This window comes from Cervus elaphus, chromosome 27 (genome assembly GCF_910594005.1).
Source record: "Cervus elaphus chromosome 27, mCerEla1.1, whole genome shotgun sequence".
In the NCBI taxonomy this organism is placed as follows: Eukaryota; Metazoa; Chordata; class Mammalia; order Artiodactyla; family Cervidae; genus Cervus; species Cervus elaphus.
Window position 1 is genome coordinate 26,284,717 of NC_057841.1, and position 15,746 is coordinate 26,300,462.

Sequence of the window (15,746 nt, forward strand, 5' to 3'; positions counted from 1 at the left end):
CTCCCTCTCCACCCAATCCCTCTGGGTTTTCCCAGTGCACCAGGCCCGAGCACTTGTCTCATGCATCCCACCTGGGCTGGTGATCTGTTTCACCATAGATAATATACATGCTGTTCTTTCGAAACATCCCACCCTCACCTTCTCCTACAGAGTTCGAAAGTCTGTTCTGTACTTCGGTGTCTCTTTTTCTGTTTTGCATATAGGGTTGTCGTTACCATCTTTCTAAATTCCATATATATGTGTTAGTATGCTGTAATGTTCTTTGTCTTTCTGGCTTACTTCACTCTGTATAATGGGAGGAGATGGATGAAACTGGAGCCCCTCCAATACTTTTAAACAGATGCTTGCTCCTTCCAAAATATTATTTTGAATTCGTATTGTGCACCCCACCCCCCAAATCTGCCTGTCAAACTTGGGAGCCATCTTTCAACTTCCAGCTCACTTCTCATTCCCTCTGGTAACCCTCTGCCCTCTCTGCTGTGCCTTTTGGGGTTTATGTTGCGGCATCTGTCACATGAAATCATGACGATTTGCTTGTGTGTCTGGCTTTCTCCAGCACTCCGTGAGCTTCCTGAAGACAGAGACTGCATCCATAGACCTCTGACAGTAACTAGCATGGGGTTGGTGACCAAAGCAGATGGTGAATGAATAAAAAATAGAATTAAAAAAGATTCAGATTCTCTTCATTATCAAGGGTCACTTATTTGACCCATGATTTTACAAATGTGAAAAATGCTGAGTCAAAACTGCAATTGTTTTTTTAATGTTCCAGCATAAAAATAAGCATCCACTGATTTGAAATCCTCTCTTTATTCACAACACAAAGCCCTTGAGAACATCAAAGATACTATTTCCTAACAATGAACGGCTGGGTCTAAGCTTCTCAAAGTGACACAGGCAGAAAGGAAGAATGAAAAATGGTTAAGAAACTCAGAGGATTGTAATGCTTGTTGCAGAATTATGACCTGTCCACCCTAGCCTTTGAAGGGCATGCTTCCATTTGCCTGTTCTGTGTGTAGAAAATTATCTGATACTGTGTTTGCCTAAAACCATGATTTACAGTCACTATTGATTTAAAATGCTTTACAGACTAATTTTTAATCCTTCTATCCCTAGGTTTTCCTTATCAAAAGCAATTTCATGATATTGCCTACAAATAATGCAAAGCAGGATGACCTCCGTAAGAGAAAGTAGTTGAGGCTGGCAAATCATTGTAGTAAGGACTGAAGAATGGCTGCCATGGACTTTTAAAAAGCCTCAAGATGTAACAGAACAGAACTGGTCTGGGCGCTACTCTTGGTCCTTGTGTTCCTGGACAAAATCGATCTCTCCAGGCTGTGTCTTTCTTTTTCTGTCAAACCAACAGACTGTACTAGTCACTAAATGATGTCTAAGCCTACTCCTTAGCTATAAAATCTGGTGACTCAATCCAGAGCTGAGCTTCTCTGGACTCAGTATAATATTAGAAAATTCATTCTCAAAGAGGTGGGGGAGTGTGCAGAGGAGTAAGATCTCATCAAAATGTGCATGCTTGTTTTTAAAAGCAATGGGAGTGGAGTAGGAAGGCTGACTCATTCTAATTGATTTATGCACTGAGAACTCTCCCAGTCATGATTAATTCTCATGGGTATAATGTCTTCATTTAGATGAACACATAGAGTATTTCATAATTATAAGGTAAGAGCAAAGTGCATGGTGGGGAATTGTTTACAGGTAAGCTGAGCACACCAAAAATGTCAAAGCGTAATAACATTTATGCTAAGTGTAAGTGCTGCCAAATTAAGGACAACATTCCCTTGTTTATCATTCCTCAATATAGCTAATTGCCTGGAGAATCCCATGGATAGAGGAGCCTGGCAGGCTACAGTCCGTGGGCTCGCAAGAGTCAGACACGACTTAGTGACTAAACCACCACCATAGCTAATCACAGCATGGACAGAGAAGATTCTCCCTGCTTCTTTCTATTTCTGTAGTGATGAAGTGTTACAGAATATGTTTGGTTTCTTAGGTGCCACCTTACTATAGTTATATATCCGTATGTCCTTCAAGGATGCATAATTCTTCCAAGCTTTTTCTTTGCTAAAAGAGAAAGGTTCTGGGGAAAGAAATAAGCACCTACAAATCAAGATTTGAGATTGGAGAATGGGATGACATTTCTCTCTGCCTGATGAATTTTCATTACAGGGGAATGAACTAGTCTACAAGGCCAGAGAGGACTTGGACTGGAACACACTACTTCCCAGTGTATATGATGAGAACACTAGTAGAGAAATGTTTGTAAGCAAATAAAGCCTCTGGTTCCCTCTAAGGATCCAAGAATTGTTAATATCCAAAAGAAGAAATTTTAATGGGTTGAGATACATTTTTATAAATTCTATATTTTTCTAGGCATATTTTTATGTCCTCCATTGCAAGTTTGTATAGCAGATAAGTATTGTATAATTGTATAAAATATTTATATAATACAGAAGAAAATAATCCCTTATATATCAAAATTTAAAGATATCTACAATTAATATTTTCTTCTAGGTTCTATCAATATACCAGTATCACCATAGTTATGACCAACAGCACAATTTAGTGTCTTCTTTGTTATTGTTACATTATGGCATCAGCATTTCCCCCAAACTGTTTATACTTTTCATAGGTATCATTCTACTATAGGCAATATGATGAGCTCATAAACTCTTCACGTGGATTAACTTATGGAATCCTTTCAATCTTAAAACACCTACCTTATTATTCTCATTTAATAGATGAGAGTAAAATATTAAAAAAGGTTAAACCAACATCACACAATTGACATGAAGGTATTTGGGTTAGCTTATAAGAGAAATGGACAAGCTCACCTGCATAAAAGACCATGTGGTATTTTACTGAGCCGATTGACCACAGTGTTCTCAAGTATTTCCTTTGTGACTGCATTATTATTCATGAGGTCCTCCCCTGTCTCCATTCCCCTGGACCTACCCATTTTTTAAGTGTACGTCAAAGCAAACCATCTATGCACTGGCACAAGAGAGAGAAATGACCACACCCCACACCCCAAATGGTGCTCCGTGTGATCATCCAACAGTGAGGAAATGCTGGGTCATTCTCTTTTTGTAAAATATATTGTTTCAGAGAACCTATGCAACATACGGGAGGAATAACAAACTTCTGGATTATAAGTCAGGAGACCTGGGTTACAGACTGCCAATTAGACAGATCTGTTCTGGCCTTTGATAGTAATCTCTCCAGCCTGTCTCCCAAGATGATAAAAGACTTCCACGAGGGTAACACCAGCCCTAGGAGTCATGGTTGTTCTGATTCTCCCAATTCTTATAAAGACAGCCTCATAGGCAAGATCTTCCTTAGGCTATAGATGTCTTCTCATGTACTTGGTCAACAGCCTTGGTTGCTAGAAAAGGACAAACTGATGACATAAACACATTGTAATCAAGCATAATCTTATTGCTTTAACTATTTTGTCAAGCGTCCTCTCATGCAAGCTAGAAGAAAGTGAAAACTTGCTGATAATAAAACTAAGTAAAATACAATGTGACCTGACTGATAGCAACAGAGAGATAATCTGGGCAAAACTGGAGCACAGATAAAAGGATATCATCAAAGTCTCTGAAAAAAATGAGTTTCAAATGCCCCTAAGAAATGTAACTGTTTATTCCATTATTCTCAAGAGTCTTGTTCATCATTCCTGATGATGTGAAATTTTACTTCCTATTTTCAGCATTGAGTGTTCCATCATTAAAAACATACAGGACAGCGCAAAGTCATATTCAGTCAATAAATACTATTATCTGCTTGATGATAAGAAACAGTGGAGCAATGACTCACACTTGAGTCAAAAATCACAGCTGAAGGAAGCATGAATGATACCCCAATGAGACAGATGAATGTTATTGTGAAACAGGAAGAAACTTGGGCAGTCACAACAAAAAAGGAAATTGACAGATCATATCATTTTCCTTGTACAGTAAAGAAAGTTTACAATATCATCTTGAGAAATACATGTTTCCCCAGCACAAATTCCTATAAGAATTGTATGGCATAGTCCCTTATTCTGAAGGTATCAAGTAATGTTATCCCAGTTGTTCAATATCATTCTTTCTTTCTTTTCCAAAAGTGCCATGTCTTATGGCAAACTTGAAAAGGACTCAGGGGCATAAAATGAAACAGTTCCTCAGTAAAGACATTAAATATGTACAGAGAGGGAAGGGAAGGGTTAAGACAATGAGGTCTAGGTATGTGATTTAACTTGCTATAGCACTTGGAGAAGTTGTGCTGGTAAACTCTTAGCTAGCACAATCAATTCAAGGTTAAATCTTTTGATAGCTGCTAGAAGTGCCAACATTCTATGCAGTTGATTGAAGAAAGATCTATATGCTTAAATAATAGGTGAAAAGGTGCCATGTTGACATTCTCATGGAAAAACTAAGAAGCCTGACATATTCTTATACAGGGACGGGTCATTCCAATACACAAACAGATGGATAAACTTTTTCTCAAAAGAAAAAAAAATTGACAACTCTGCTCTTATGATTTTATAAGTTCCTTAAAGCATGAAAGAAACAATTTGGGTTTAGACATTTTTATGGCTAGGTCTCACCTTTATAACCTGCTCCAGTATTCTTGCCAGGAAAATTCCATGGACTGAAGAGCCTGGCAGGCTACAGTCCAAGGGGTCACAAAGAGTCAGACACAGTTGTACAACTGAGCATGCCCACACACTCACCATTATAGTATCTGAATCTATAAAAGCATGCCCACACACTCACCATTATAGTATCTGAATCTATAAAAGAACCTAAGAAATGCCTTCATCAGATACCTGAATATCTGAATAGAAAGACATGCTGATGAGTCCACCAGGGTGTTAAATACTTCAAGTAGAATTACTGAGAATTATTCATTTGAATACTAGAGGATGTATATTTTATTTTTAGCACTGCTAAAGTAAAGTCTTTCCTCTAGGGTGAAAATTTGTAAAAGGTAGAACTACTTACTAAGGCCAATCCTGATTGTGACAGCAAAACCAAGTCATCATTATGGCTCTGGTTGCCTATATTTCTGTAGACTTGAGGATATGAAGATATTTCCAATTTACCTGAATACCAATCCAGTTATTTAGATATATAAGATGAGGAAGACAGGTCTTTTTAATAAGATTTAAAATTGGAACTGAATCTATCAAAACAGCATAATGTTTGGGTAGCTTTATCAAGGATTGGGGAAGTTTTCTGGTGTCCCCTGAATTGGCATCATAGCCACTTCAGATTCAAATCACAGGGATTTGAAATCATAGTCACTTCCAGATTAAGCACTGTTATCATCCTCCACTTTGCATTTCGCTGTTTATTAAGTAGTGCGTGCTCAGTTGCTAAAGTCATGTTCGACTCTTTGTGACCCCATGGACTATATAGCCCACTAGGTTCCTCTGTCCAGGAATTTCCCAGACAAGAATACAGGAGTAAGTTACCATTTGCATCTTCAGGGGACCTTCCTGACCCAGGGATTGAGTCCGCATCTCCTGCATTAGCAGGTGGATTATTTACCACTGAGCCACCTTGGAAGCCTGATCTGAAGCAGAACCACCAGGAGATAATCTTCCCCTCTGAGTATTAAAATGTTACCACTTTTGCCTTTCTCCTCTTTGATCTGTGTAATTCTGTATCTTCTGACCTATTGATGTTGGGTAAAATGGATTATGTGAGCTGGTGAAGAAATGGCCAGCAAAACTATGAATTTAGAGTGTTCATGGGAGACAGCTACAAGAAGCCAAGAGGTCATGAAAAGATAGAAGAGGGAGCTTTCAGGACAAACTCTGGGCCAAGAGTGCTGGGGATGGTGACCAACATTTCTCCCGTCTCTCCTGGTGGGTCTTCATGGTATTGCAGAAGGGCCAAAACTATGAGAAAACTATGAAGTGTAGTTTCTTTGTTAGGATGTCCATTTTGGAGCTTGGCTAAAGCATATTTAGCAATATCAAATAGATTTCTAAGGAATTAAACTAAAAAATACATAGGAACCCCTATTCTTGTGATCTATCTAACTAGGCATTATGGAATCAGTTACATCTAATGTTTTATGAACAGACTCTTGCAGTATTCCCATTCTTATCAGACTCCATTCTAGCCTTCTTTAAAATCATTGTCCAGAGTGATCGATATATTTAACATGCATTTCTTGCCCCTCTTACTACATAAAGCTATACATCTTGAGAAAAAGAGATTTGTAATCAAAGGAAATTCTAAAGGATACAAGCAGCAACTTGGGAGGATGAGAAGTTTTTGGAGAAACAAGGTGCATCTTCCTGGAAATTTGGAGAAAATACTTTTATGCTAATGAACCAAAGATTTATTATGGGGTAAATGAAAATATGGGCTTTCCCAGGTGGCTCAGTGGTAAAGAATCTGCCTACTAAAGCAGGAGACACAAGAGACTCCTTGTCTTTTTGTGGATTAGAGCCTTGGGTCAGGAAGATCCCTTGGAGGAGGAAATGGCAACCCACTCCAGTATTCTTGCCTGGAAAATCCCATGGGAAAGGGGGCTACGGTCTACAGGGTCACAAGGAGTTGGACACAGCTGAAGGGACCGAGCACACAGGCAAATGCAAATACATGAGACTTCAAAAAACTTGCTATAAACAGCAGACCATTTCAAACTCTGGCTCCAGGTCATGGGTCCTGCGAGTACCCATTTATCGCTTTATTCAGCTTTGTTCACTTTGGTGGAAAGGTATTTGTTGTGAAACAGTGAAAGAACACAGTAAATTAAATCTGATTGTCCCTTTTATATTTTGAGAACACGTACCATTTTAAGAGCTAGGTGACTCTACAGACTTTATAGTGCCAAGACTTAAATTTGTTTTACTCAAGTTACAGCTATATCAAATCGATTTCTAAAAAATTAATGTAAAACAATCTGAGAGCCCTCCAGTGGTCAAAATAATATATGCAAATACTCAGTTATTTACTCAATATTCCTCTCCTACCCTAAGAACTTAAAAACATTTCAGTCTTCCTTTCATAAAAATGCTTGCTTTGATTACTTTCTGATAGCACTATTATATCATATAAATTGTTCTTTTAGACACTATGGGAAAACAGATGTTTATTTAAATTGGTTAAATCAAAATACAGAAAACAACAGCCCAAATCACCCATCTATCAATGAGAAATTTTGAGCAGTCCCTAGAAATTAAGCATGTAGGGCAATCCCAAATTTTGTCCAGATATGAATAATTTAATTTCTTCCCATGCAGTCATTGAGAGAAATGTGGCTGGATAATAAAACCACTCAAGACAAAGAAAGGATCCAGTCAACACAAGCTGTGTCTGCCTTTAAGCACAGAGTTGTATTTTAGTGTGTATATTCCTAGACTTACAAAAGCATTGTGTGTTTGTATATTCCTAAATTGTAATTCCGATGGCTTGCATAAGAAATGTGTTTTAGCACACACATATCTAACTAAGCCAGGCCCAGTACTTTCATGTGCTTCGTCTCTTGATTACCAGTAACGGTTTGGCAGAAAGCCTGGAATAATGTTTCTGCCTTGAAAACTGACAAGCTCTAACATTTATCCAAATGCTGCAGTACTGATTGGCGGGAGGAGTTTTTGGTTTGTTTTAATTAAATTCCTATGTTACTTTATTAGAAAGTAGAGCTTGTTTTAAAAACTCCCACACACATTTAGACTTATACACTGGTGCTCCATATAGGATTAAGATTTTTTTTTTTTTTTTGGCAATCTGGAACTATATAATGCATTGGTGAAAAAGCTTGTTCAAGTTTATTTTGCTTACAGAAAAACCCAAGTGAACTTTTTGACCAATCCAGGACTTAACTGAGCTTCTCAGTGGCACTAGTGGTAAAAAGCCCGCCTGCCAATGCAGGAGATGTCAGAGATGCAGGTTTGATCCCTGGGTCAGGAAGATCCCCTGGAGGAGGGCATGACAACCCACTCCAGCATTCTTGCCTGGAGAATCCCATGGACAGAGGAGCCTGGTTGCAAAGAGTCAGACATGTCTGAAGCGACTTAGCGTGCACGCAATATTTAATTATTACAGTCTGAAATCTTTATGTACCATCCCCTCAAAGTGTTAGCACTCAAGCTGTGTCCAACTCTTTGTGGACTGTAGCCCACCAGGCTCCTCGGTCCATGGAATTCTCCAGGCAAGAATACTGGAGTGGGTAGCCATTCCTTTCTCCAGACCCTCAAAGACCTCCCTCAAAGGCCTGTGCTTATTTATTTAAAAAGTTAGAGACATCAGGGTAAAAATGCTAAGAAAAAATTTTATGTCTTATAATTTCATTTCATAATCAGAATTTTTTGCTTGTTTTCTAGTTTTAGGCAGAAAGTAAATGCTTGTTTTCCCTCTTTTATATTAATGTATGCAGACTTACCACATCAACGTGCCTACATTAAAAAAAAAAATAGTCAAGTTCAGTTAGTACCTGTGAATGACCTTCAAGAAATTCAACCTCTGGCGAGAAATGTTATGGGTAATTCTCAGAAAGCACAGTCTAGTGGAGTAAGTTATTGCTTAAGACAAAAGTAGGCATTTCTGGAAGCTACACTGTGTCTTTGAGGCCACTGGGGTACCATATAGGAGACTGAAGCAATAATTTACCCTGGTGCAATAAAAAATACAGTGTAACCTGCACACCAGGATCTTCTGCCTCATTAAGTTAAACATTTCCCTCATGTCATTTTTAAGGAGAGATTATCATACTATAAATCTAAATAACTTAGATTTATCTTCTGGTGTCTGGTAAATGGTTACACAGCATATTTTTCAGCATTATACATGTTTGGGTGCTGGGCAATTTCAGGATGTAGATATAACTGACTTCATAATTTGGCAAATAAGGTAAAGCTAAAATTCTGCTGTGTGGTTATTCACAGAGTTCTAAAGCAGAAACCTAGCAGTGCTGAGAAAAGATCTTCAGATCTTCTTCAGTGAATTTTTAGAGGTGTTGCTGACATCATTATAGTTCCTGAATCTTATTAGAACCCCAGGAAAAATATAAACAAAAATCCATCAGGAAAAATGTGTGCTAAGAATTTATGCTGTCTACAACTTTGATTTAATCATTGTTCTTTCTATGGAACCCAAAGAAGATATATTTCCCATATAATTTTTTGTTAAAAATGTATTGATTTATCTCAAACTCTTAAAATCAAGGGAGGAGAGGCAAATAAATGAAAAGCAGAATAAATTACCAGAGTGGACAGGGCGATGAAAGGACGCAAGCTCCCTGTCACACCTAAACACCCTGATGCTTGTAAGGGAACCTAATATCTTAGGATTTTCTTTGAGTAGAGTTGCTGGGGGTGTGAAATTTCATGGAACAAATTGGTTCATTTTAAGTGGTTACAGTACTTAACTGAATATAACACACTTTACATAGAAAAAGATGGACATTTTGCTTTTCTTAGTCTATTACCCTTCTTCTTGCACAGAAAAGTTCCCATAGACAGTAACTTTAGTAAAGCATCTTCTGAAACCCAACAGTCTCTTTCTCCCTCCTAAGTTTTAAACATTTTGAACTTAAAGGAGGTGAACCAAGAAAGAAAAATCAAGAAACAGATGTTGAAGTTGAAGATGAGTTCTCTTTCCACATGGTCTTCATAAAGAAAAGATAACTGAGTCTAATAAATTATTAATGTATGATCGCATTCTAAAATGGAATAGCAGTTTTAGAGTTTCTAATAAAATGGGTATAATAGTGCAAATCCCTTTTGAGTTCTGGGTTCTGCTGAATGCAGCCAGGCTCCTTATAGAGGCTATCTCACAATTTATATCCTGCCACCACTGCTGCTGCTGCTAAGTCGCTTCAGTCGTGTCCGACTCTGTGCGACCCTATGGACAGCAGCCCACCAGGCTCCTCTGTCCATGGGATTCTCTAGGAAGAATATTGGAGTGGGTTGCCATTTCCTTCTCCCTTATATCCTTCAGTAGAGTTAAACAATGTTATTGGATCCCCTATCAGTTTAAGATTTGATTTCTACTGGTGTTTAAAATCAATGTCATTTATCAAGAGAATACATAGTACCCAAAGGTAAAGATATTTTTTAAAGTCCTTATAATTCTCAACTTTATGTGCTCAAAGTATTATATAAGCTATGATATTATCACACTTTTAATTATTAATACACTGGAGTAGGGGTGATTTAATCCAGAATTTACCAAGTGTATTAAAGTATGTATTAAAAATGATATACACAAATACTGTTGATATACGTGCTTGGTGGTTTAGTCGCTAAGTCATATCTGACTCTTGTGACCCTGTGGACTATAGCCCACCAGACTTCTTTGTCCATGGGATTTTCCAGGCAAGAATACTGGAGTGAGTTGCCATTTCCTTCTCCAGGGGATCTTCCTGACCCAGGGATTGAACCCATGTCTCTGGCTTGGCAAGTGGATTCTTTACCACTGAGCCACCTGGGAAGCCCATTTACATATATATGTTAGAAATGCATAGCTTTGAATAACATTTATATCACTCTGCTACTCTACTTTTTACCTTGCATTTAGTCTTAAACATTAACAAGGCAAAATTGGGAAATTCAAAGATTAATGAGGTACTTAAAAGTTGAAAAAATTATTAAGCCTATATTTTAAGGTCTTTGGGATTTTTAACTCAAATCACCAAAAAAAATTTACGTGTTCAGAAGTGATAATTCTAGGAAATTCTCTATGGAAGAAAAAGGAAAACAGATGAGGATCCTAGGTCAGATGAATTTGGGAAATGCTATATACCACACTGCTCTCTCGGTGATTTCTTTGACCTTCGCATTAAGGGCTCTTAAAGTTTTACACTTTAAAGTTTTACTAAATAAACATGTTTGATATTCTTTTTTTTTTAGGGTATTTCTTTTTTTTTTTTTTTATTATTATTTTTTTTCCAGTGGGTTTTGTCATACATTGATATGAATCAGCCATGGATTTCACAGCATTTCTCAAGCTAATTTGAATATGTGTGTGTGTGTGTGTGTGTGTGTATGAGTGAGTGAGTGCAAGTTGCTCAGTCATGTCTGACTCTGCGACCCCATGAACTATACAGCCCATGGAATTCTCCAGGCCAGAATCAGAATACTGGAGTGGGTAGCCTTTCCCTTCTCCGGGGGATCTTCCCAACCCAGGGATTGAACCCAGGTCTCCCATATTGCCAGAGGATTCTTTACCAGCTGAGCCATAGGGGAAGCCTGTATATACATATAAAATTTTTTTTCAATTTCTAAGTGCCTCATTAACCTTTGAATTCCCCAGTTTTACCTTGTTAATGTTTAAGACTAAATGCAAAGTAAAAAGTAGAGTAGCAGGGTGATAGAGATGTTATTCAAAACTATTTATTTCTAATGTATAATATAGATTGCCATTCCTCCGTGGCATTTTCCTTCATCCTAGTCCTTTTCTTTTGCCCCCTGGGAAAAGCAGGTACTGGGGATTTAGAATTACATTGTTACCTTTTTCTCCTGCTTACTTGGGCAGCACATAATACTAAAATTGGAACATACAGAGATTAGCTTGGCTGCTGCACAAGGATGACACACAAATTTGTGAAGCATTCCATATTTTTATACATGTGGAATCTAGAAAAGTGGTACAGATGAACCTATTTACAAAGCAGAAATAGACACACAGATGTAGAGAATAAATGTATGAAGACCAAATGGGGAGACAGAGGGTGGGATGAATTGGGAGGCTGGGATTGACATACACTATTCAAACTATGTATAAAATAGACAACTAACGAGACCTACTGTATTGCACAGGGAACTCAATGCTCTGTGGTGAACCAAATGGGAAGGAAATCCAAAAAAGAGGGGATATATGTATATGTGTGACCGAGTCACTTTTCTGTACAGCAGAGGCTAACACAATATTGTAAAGCAACTAAACTGCAATACAAAATAAATTTAAACATGTTTAAAAGGTACCATTTTCTCCACTTCTTTGTTACACATGATCAGTTCTTAGAGATGGCAAAGTGTTAGCATTGCACATTGACTCTCTACATTCTATAGAAATTAATTCATCAGAGGTTCTTTTTCCTTCCCAGAACTCTCCATGGGCAGGACTCCCTGAGAGGTAAGTGTGGGCACAGGTAAAAATGCTAGGATTCCAAAGGCCTGGAGAAACTATGGCAGGAAAGGTCATAGTCACTCTGGAAATGGTGAAGATTCAGAGAGCCAAAAAAGTCTCAGTGGGGCTCAGAGCTACAGGACGAAAACAGACAAGAGACATTAGCATCAGATCACAAGTAGGCTGCCTACATGTTACCAAGTATGGATCAGATACTGTCCAAAGTTACAGAAGAGTTTCAATCCAGATCTCTGGTCTTCTGGGGGTTGAGAGGCTGCCTGTCATCCATGACTGGAATTCATTAGAGGTCTTCATAAATATTCCAGCTCTTTCTCTCTCCAGGAAAGTGACAGGACTGTGTTACTCATCCAACTGAAGAGTAAAGTTAGGTGTGACCACATGGCATGCTTTGGCCAAGGAAGTGTGAGAATAAGGAACATGGGTCGTTTCCTGGTAAAGGCAACAATGTGGAGAAGGATCTCCACTGAGCCCTTGACAAGCACTTTGCATGAGTGGGAAGGAAATATTGTTTTTTTTCTAAACCACCAAGATTTAGAGGTTATGTGTAATCTTAGGAAACCATGTCTAGTATACCCAGAGAACTTCATATGTGTGCATCTTAGTTTTATCATACAGGAAAGAAAATAACAACATATGTCTCTTACCCACAAAATACTATGAAACATTGGGTGCATTTTAGGAGAGACTTGTTACACTTATCTGAGGTGTTAAAAACAACATCTTTTGATGAGTAGATATGTTTCCATAAATGTGTTGTAATGAGCCATCTAAAACTAGAAAATTCAATGCATGAGAAGATAAATTTCATTCAAAATTAGTCTACATCTTTTAATAAAATTAATAAAAGCACCTGTATTCTTGAACTATGACTAATTCAGTGAATTCATTTTATTCAGCATTCATAAACCTGTGTGCTTCCACATTACCAAGGAAAGTGGTACAAAAGTAAAGTGAGACTAAAAAGGAAAAATAATAAAAATAACTATTGCTCTCTTGAAAATACACAGAGATTTACAAAGCTTTCATGACTCAGGGTGTCTCTGAGTCATCCTTATGCCATATTTATTTTGCAAGAATGCAGAGTCCAGCTTTATTTATGCAAATGAACACACTTCTATTTTATGTTATGATACAACACAGTTTCCTATCTAATAAAAATACATTTTCTATTTAACATTTTTTTAGCACTTGTTTAGGTCTCTTTAAAATATTCTATAATAAAATATCTGTTAAATATGAGGTTTTTAAGAATAAAAGCAATCCTTAAACTTTTAAAACATAGATTCCTGAGAGAAAAACACAAATTGTTGGGAAAAGGCAAAGTGACTTTTTAACAAGTGTGGAGATTAGTACAAGCAAATTAAAAATACAAATGAGAAAGTAATATAAGGTAATTTGTAAATTATACCCACTGTTTTAACAGGACACACTCCGGTATCAGTGTCTGGTGAAGGGGTTGAAGTAAATCATTTCATCGTTTAGTACAAGCACAGTTAAGGCATGACGTAGGAGCTTGACAGGGGTTTGTTAAGTTAGTAAGAAAAGTCAGCTCAGCTACTTGGAGGTTACAGTGTAAAATCAGTCAGATTTCAAGAGCTAGTCTCAATTTCTTTCACTGATGAGGCAAAAAAAAGGTCAATTTTATATTTTCATATTTTATGATGGAGAAATTTAGCATCTACTAAATATTGACTTTGATCATTTGATCTGATTCAAAACATTTTTAAGATAAATTTTGACCCCATCCACTTTATAGGGTTTTTGTCATTGTGGAGGTAAAAGAGGCCTATGTAAGAAAAAACAGAAACCAATTTTCTTCGTTTTCTAAATCTCAGGACTTGGCATATCAAAGGCATACAACAAGTGTGTGAAAAATTTATAAGTGATCTGAGGAATATGAAATTGGTTAAACATCCTCAGAATTAATAAGCTATATTTTCTCCTCCTCTGATTCACACCAACTATATTCAATTTATAATAAATAAATGAAGTTTTGTTTTTTTTTTAACTTAGCATAGCAGAAAGATTAATATTGCACTTCAAGGCCTCAAAATTTTTAAAAAAATGTAACCAACTTTAAGATTTTAGGGTCACAATATCATATCACATAAGCAAGCTTTCCTTCTAGCACATACCGGGATCTGAAAATAATCCAGTGTTTTCTAATGGTTCAGATTCAGGTTGTGTGAATGAGATGATTTTAATTTAGTTGTGTCACAGTGACTTTCTCCATTTGTGCTCTTCAGCATTCTCAACTAAATTTGTTGAAACAAGTCTGTTTTCCAGCTCTATGACTTTCTTTTTTATTATTAATCTCTTTGATAATATACAGCTAATTTATTGTACTTACACTTCTGTCATCTCTTTCATCATCACACTCAAGGCATATAGTCTCATTTGGCAAAAATGAAAATAGATAGCATCCCATCTACCGAAACAACAATAACCAAATGAACATTTTTTTCTGGCCGTACCATGCGGCATGCAGGACATTAGTGCCCTGATCAGGGATCAAACCCTTGCCCCTTGTGGTAGAAATGCAGAGTCTTAACCAGTGGACCACCAGGGCATTCCTCAGACATTTTTAATTGACACTTCTTGACATTGAAGACTATGAAAGATCACTATTCTACATAAGAAGTTTGAGGTCAAAAGAATAATGATGTTTAGAAGGAAAAAGAATAAAGTAAGAAAGGAATTGTTGAGAAAAAATTCCTTGAAACAGTCACCCGTTCATTCCTTAAATATGCATTCAATGGTTTCTATGGTGTCAGTTACTGAGAATACAAAAATGAGTAAGACACACTGCCTGCCATCAGGGATTCCCAGAATAGTGGTGAGCTACACAGTGAAAGGACAGTGAACATGACTTATGAGATCAACCTTGAAGCAGAAGTAAGATTTGCCTGCAAAGGAGATAAACAATGGGCATTCATGGCAAAAAAAAAAAAAAAAAAAAAAGCTAGTAGGTAGACTAGCACAGACATACGATCATGGATAGAATATTCTGGAGGCACCAATGATGTGAGATTAAAGTGTTGGTGATAACCAGTGATATAGTGGAGACAATGTTAGAGAAACAGGTTGAGGCTTTGTGACATACTAAGACACATTAAGGAATATATTTTGAAGGGAATAGTGAACTATAAGAGACTTTAAAGTAGGGGGACAATCCATTTGTATGTATGATTTTTAGAGGATGGGTGTGTTGGTTTCAATATGGAGGATGAGTTGGGGGTAGAATGTAGAGGCAGGAGAAATACTGGGAGCCATAATAATAGCCAAGGGAGGTGATGAAGGCCTGAAATAGAGCAGTTTCAGAGGATGGAAAGGAAGGAATTTATTTATCATAATTTGTTAAATGTGGTGATACATGATATAGGCCAAGAAAAAGCATGAATAGTCAAGGTCAACAGCTGACAGTGAAGGCAATGGGGGTGGCTTAGAGAGACTAAAGAGATTACTAAGAAAAGGGGCCTGCTAGGGACAAATAGAAGGAGTGTTAAGCATTGTTGACAGCTCAGATCAGGTTGAAACTCATGAATCTTCCAATCAGAAATTTACATTTGCAAAGTTCTCCACAAAATCCTCAACAGATCATGCCACAACTAAAACAAAAAATGAGAAAGAGTGATC

The 15,746-nt window shown here is 37.3% G+C and overlaps 1 protein-coding gene and 1 non-coding gene across 24 annotated transcripts in view; one reads left to right on the forward strand and one right to left on the reverse strand.

Annotated features, from left to right (window-relative positions):
- DTNA (dystrobrevin alpha) overlaps positions 1-15,746 on the reverse strand; it is a 415,842-nt gene that overhangs the window by 276,722 nt on the left and 123,374 nt on the right. The window lies entirely within an intron of this gene.
- LOC122685072 lies at positions 11,480-11,583 on the forward strand. Its single transcript, XR_006338246.1, has one exon. It is a non-coding gene; the product is annotated as a U6 spliceosomal RNA (small nuclear RNA).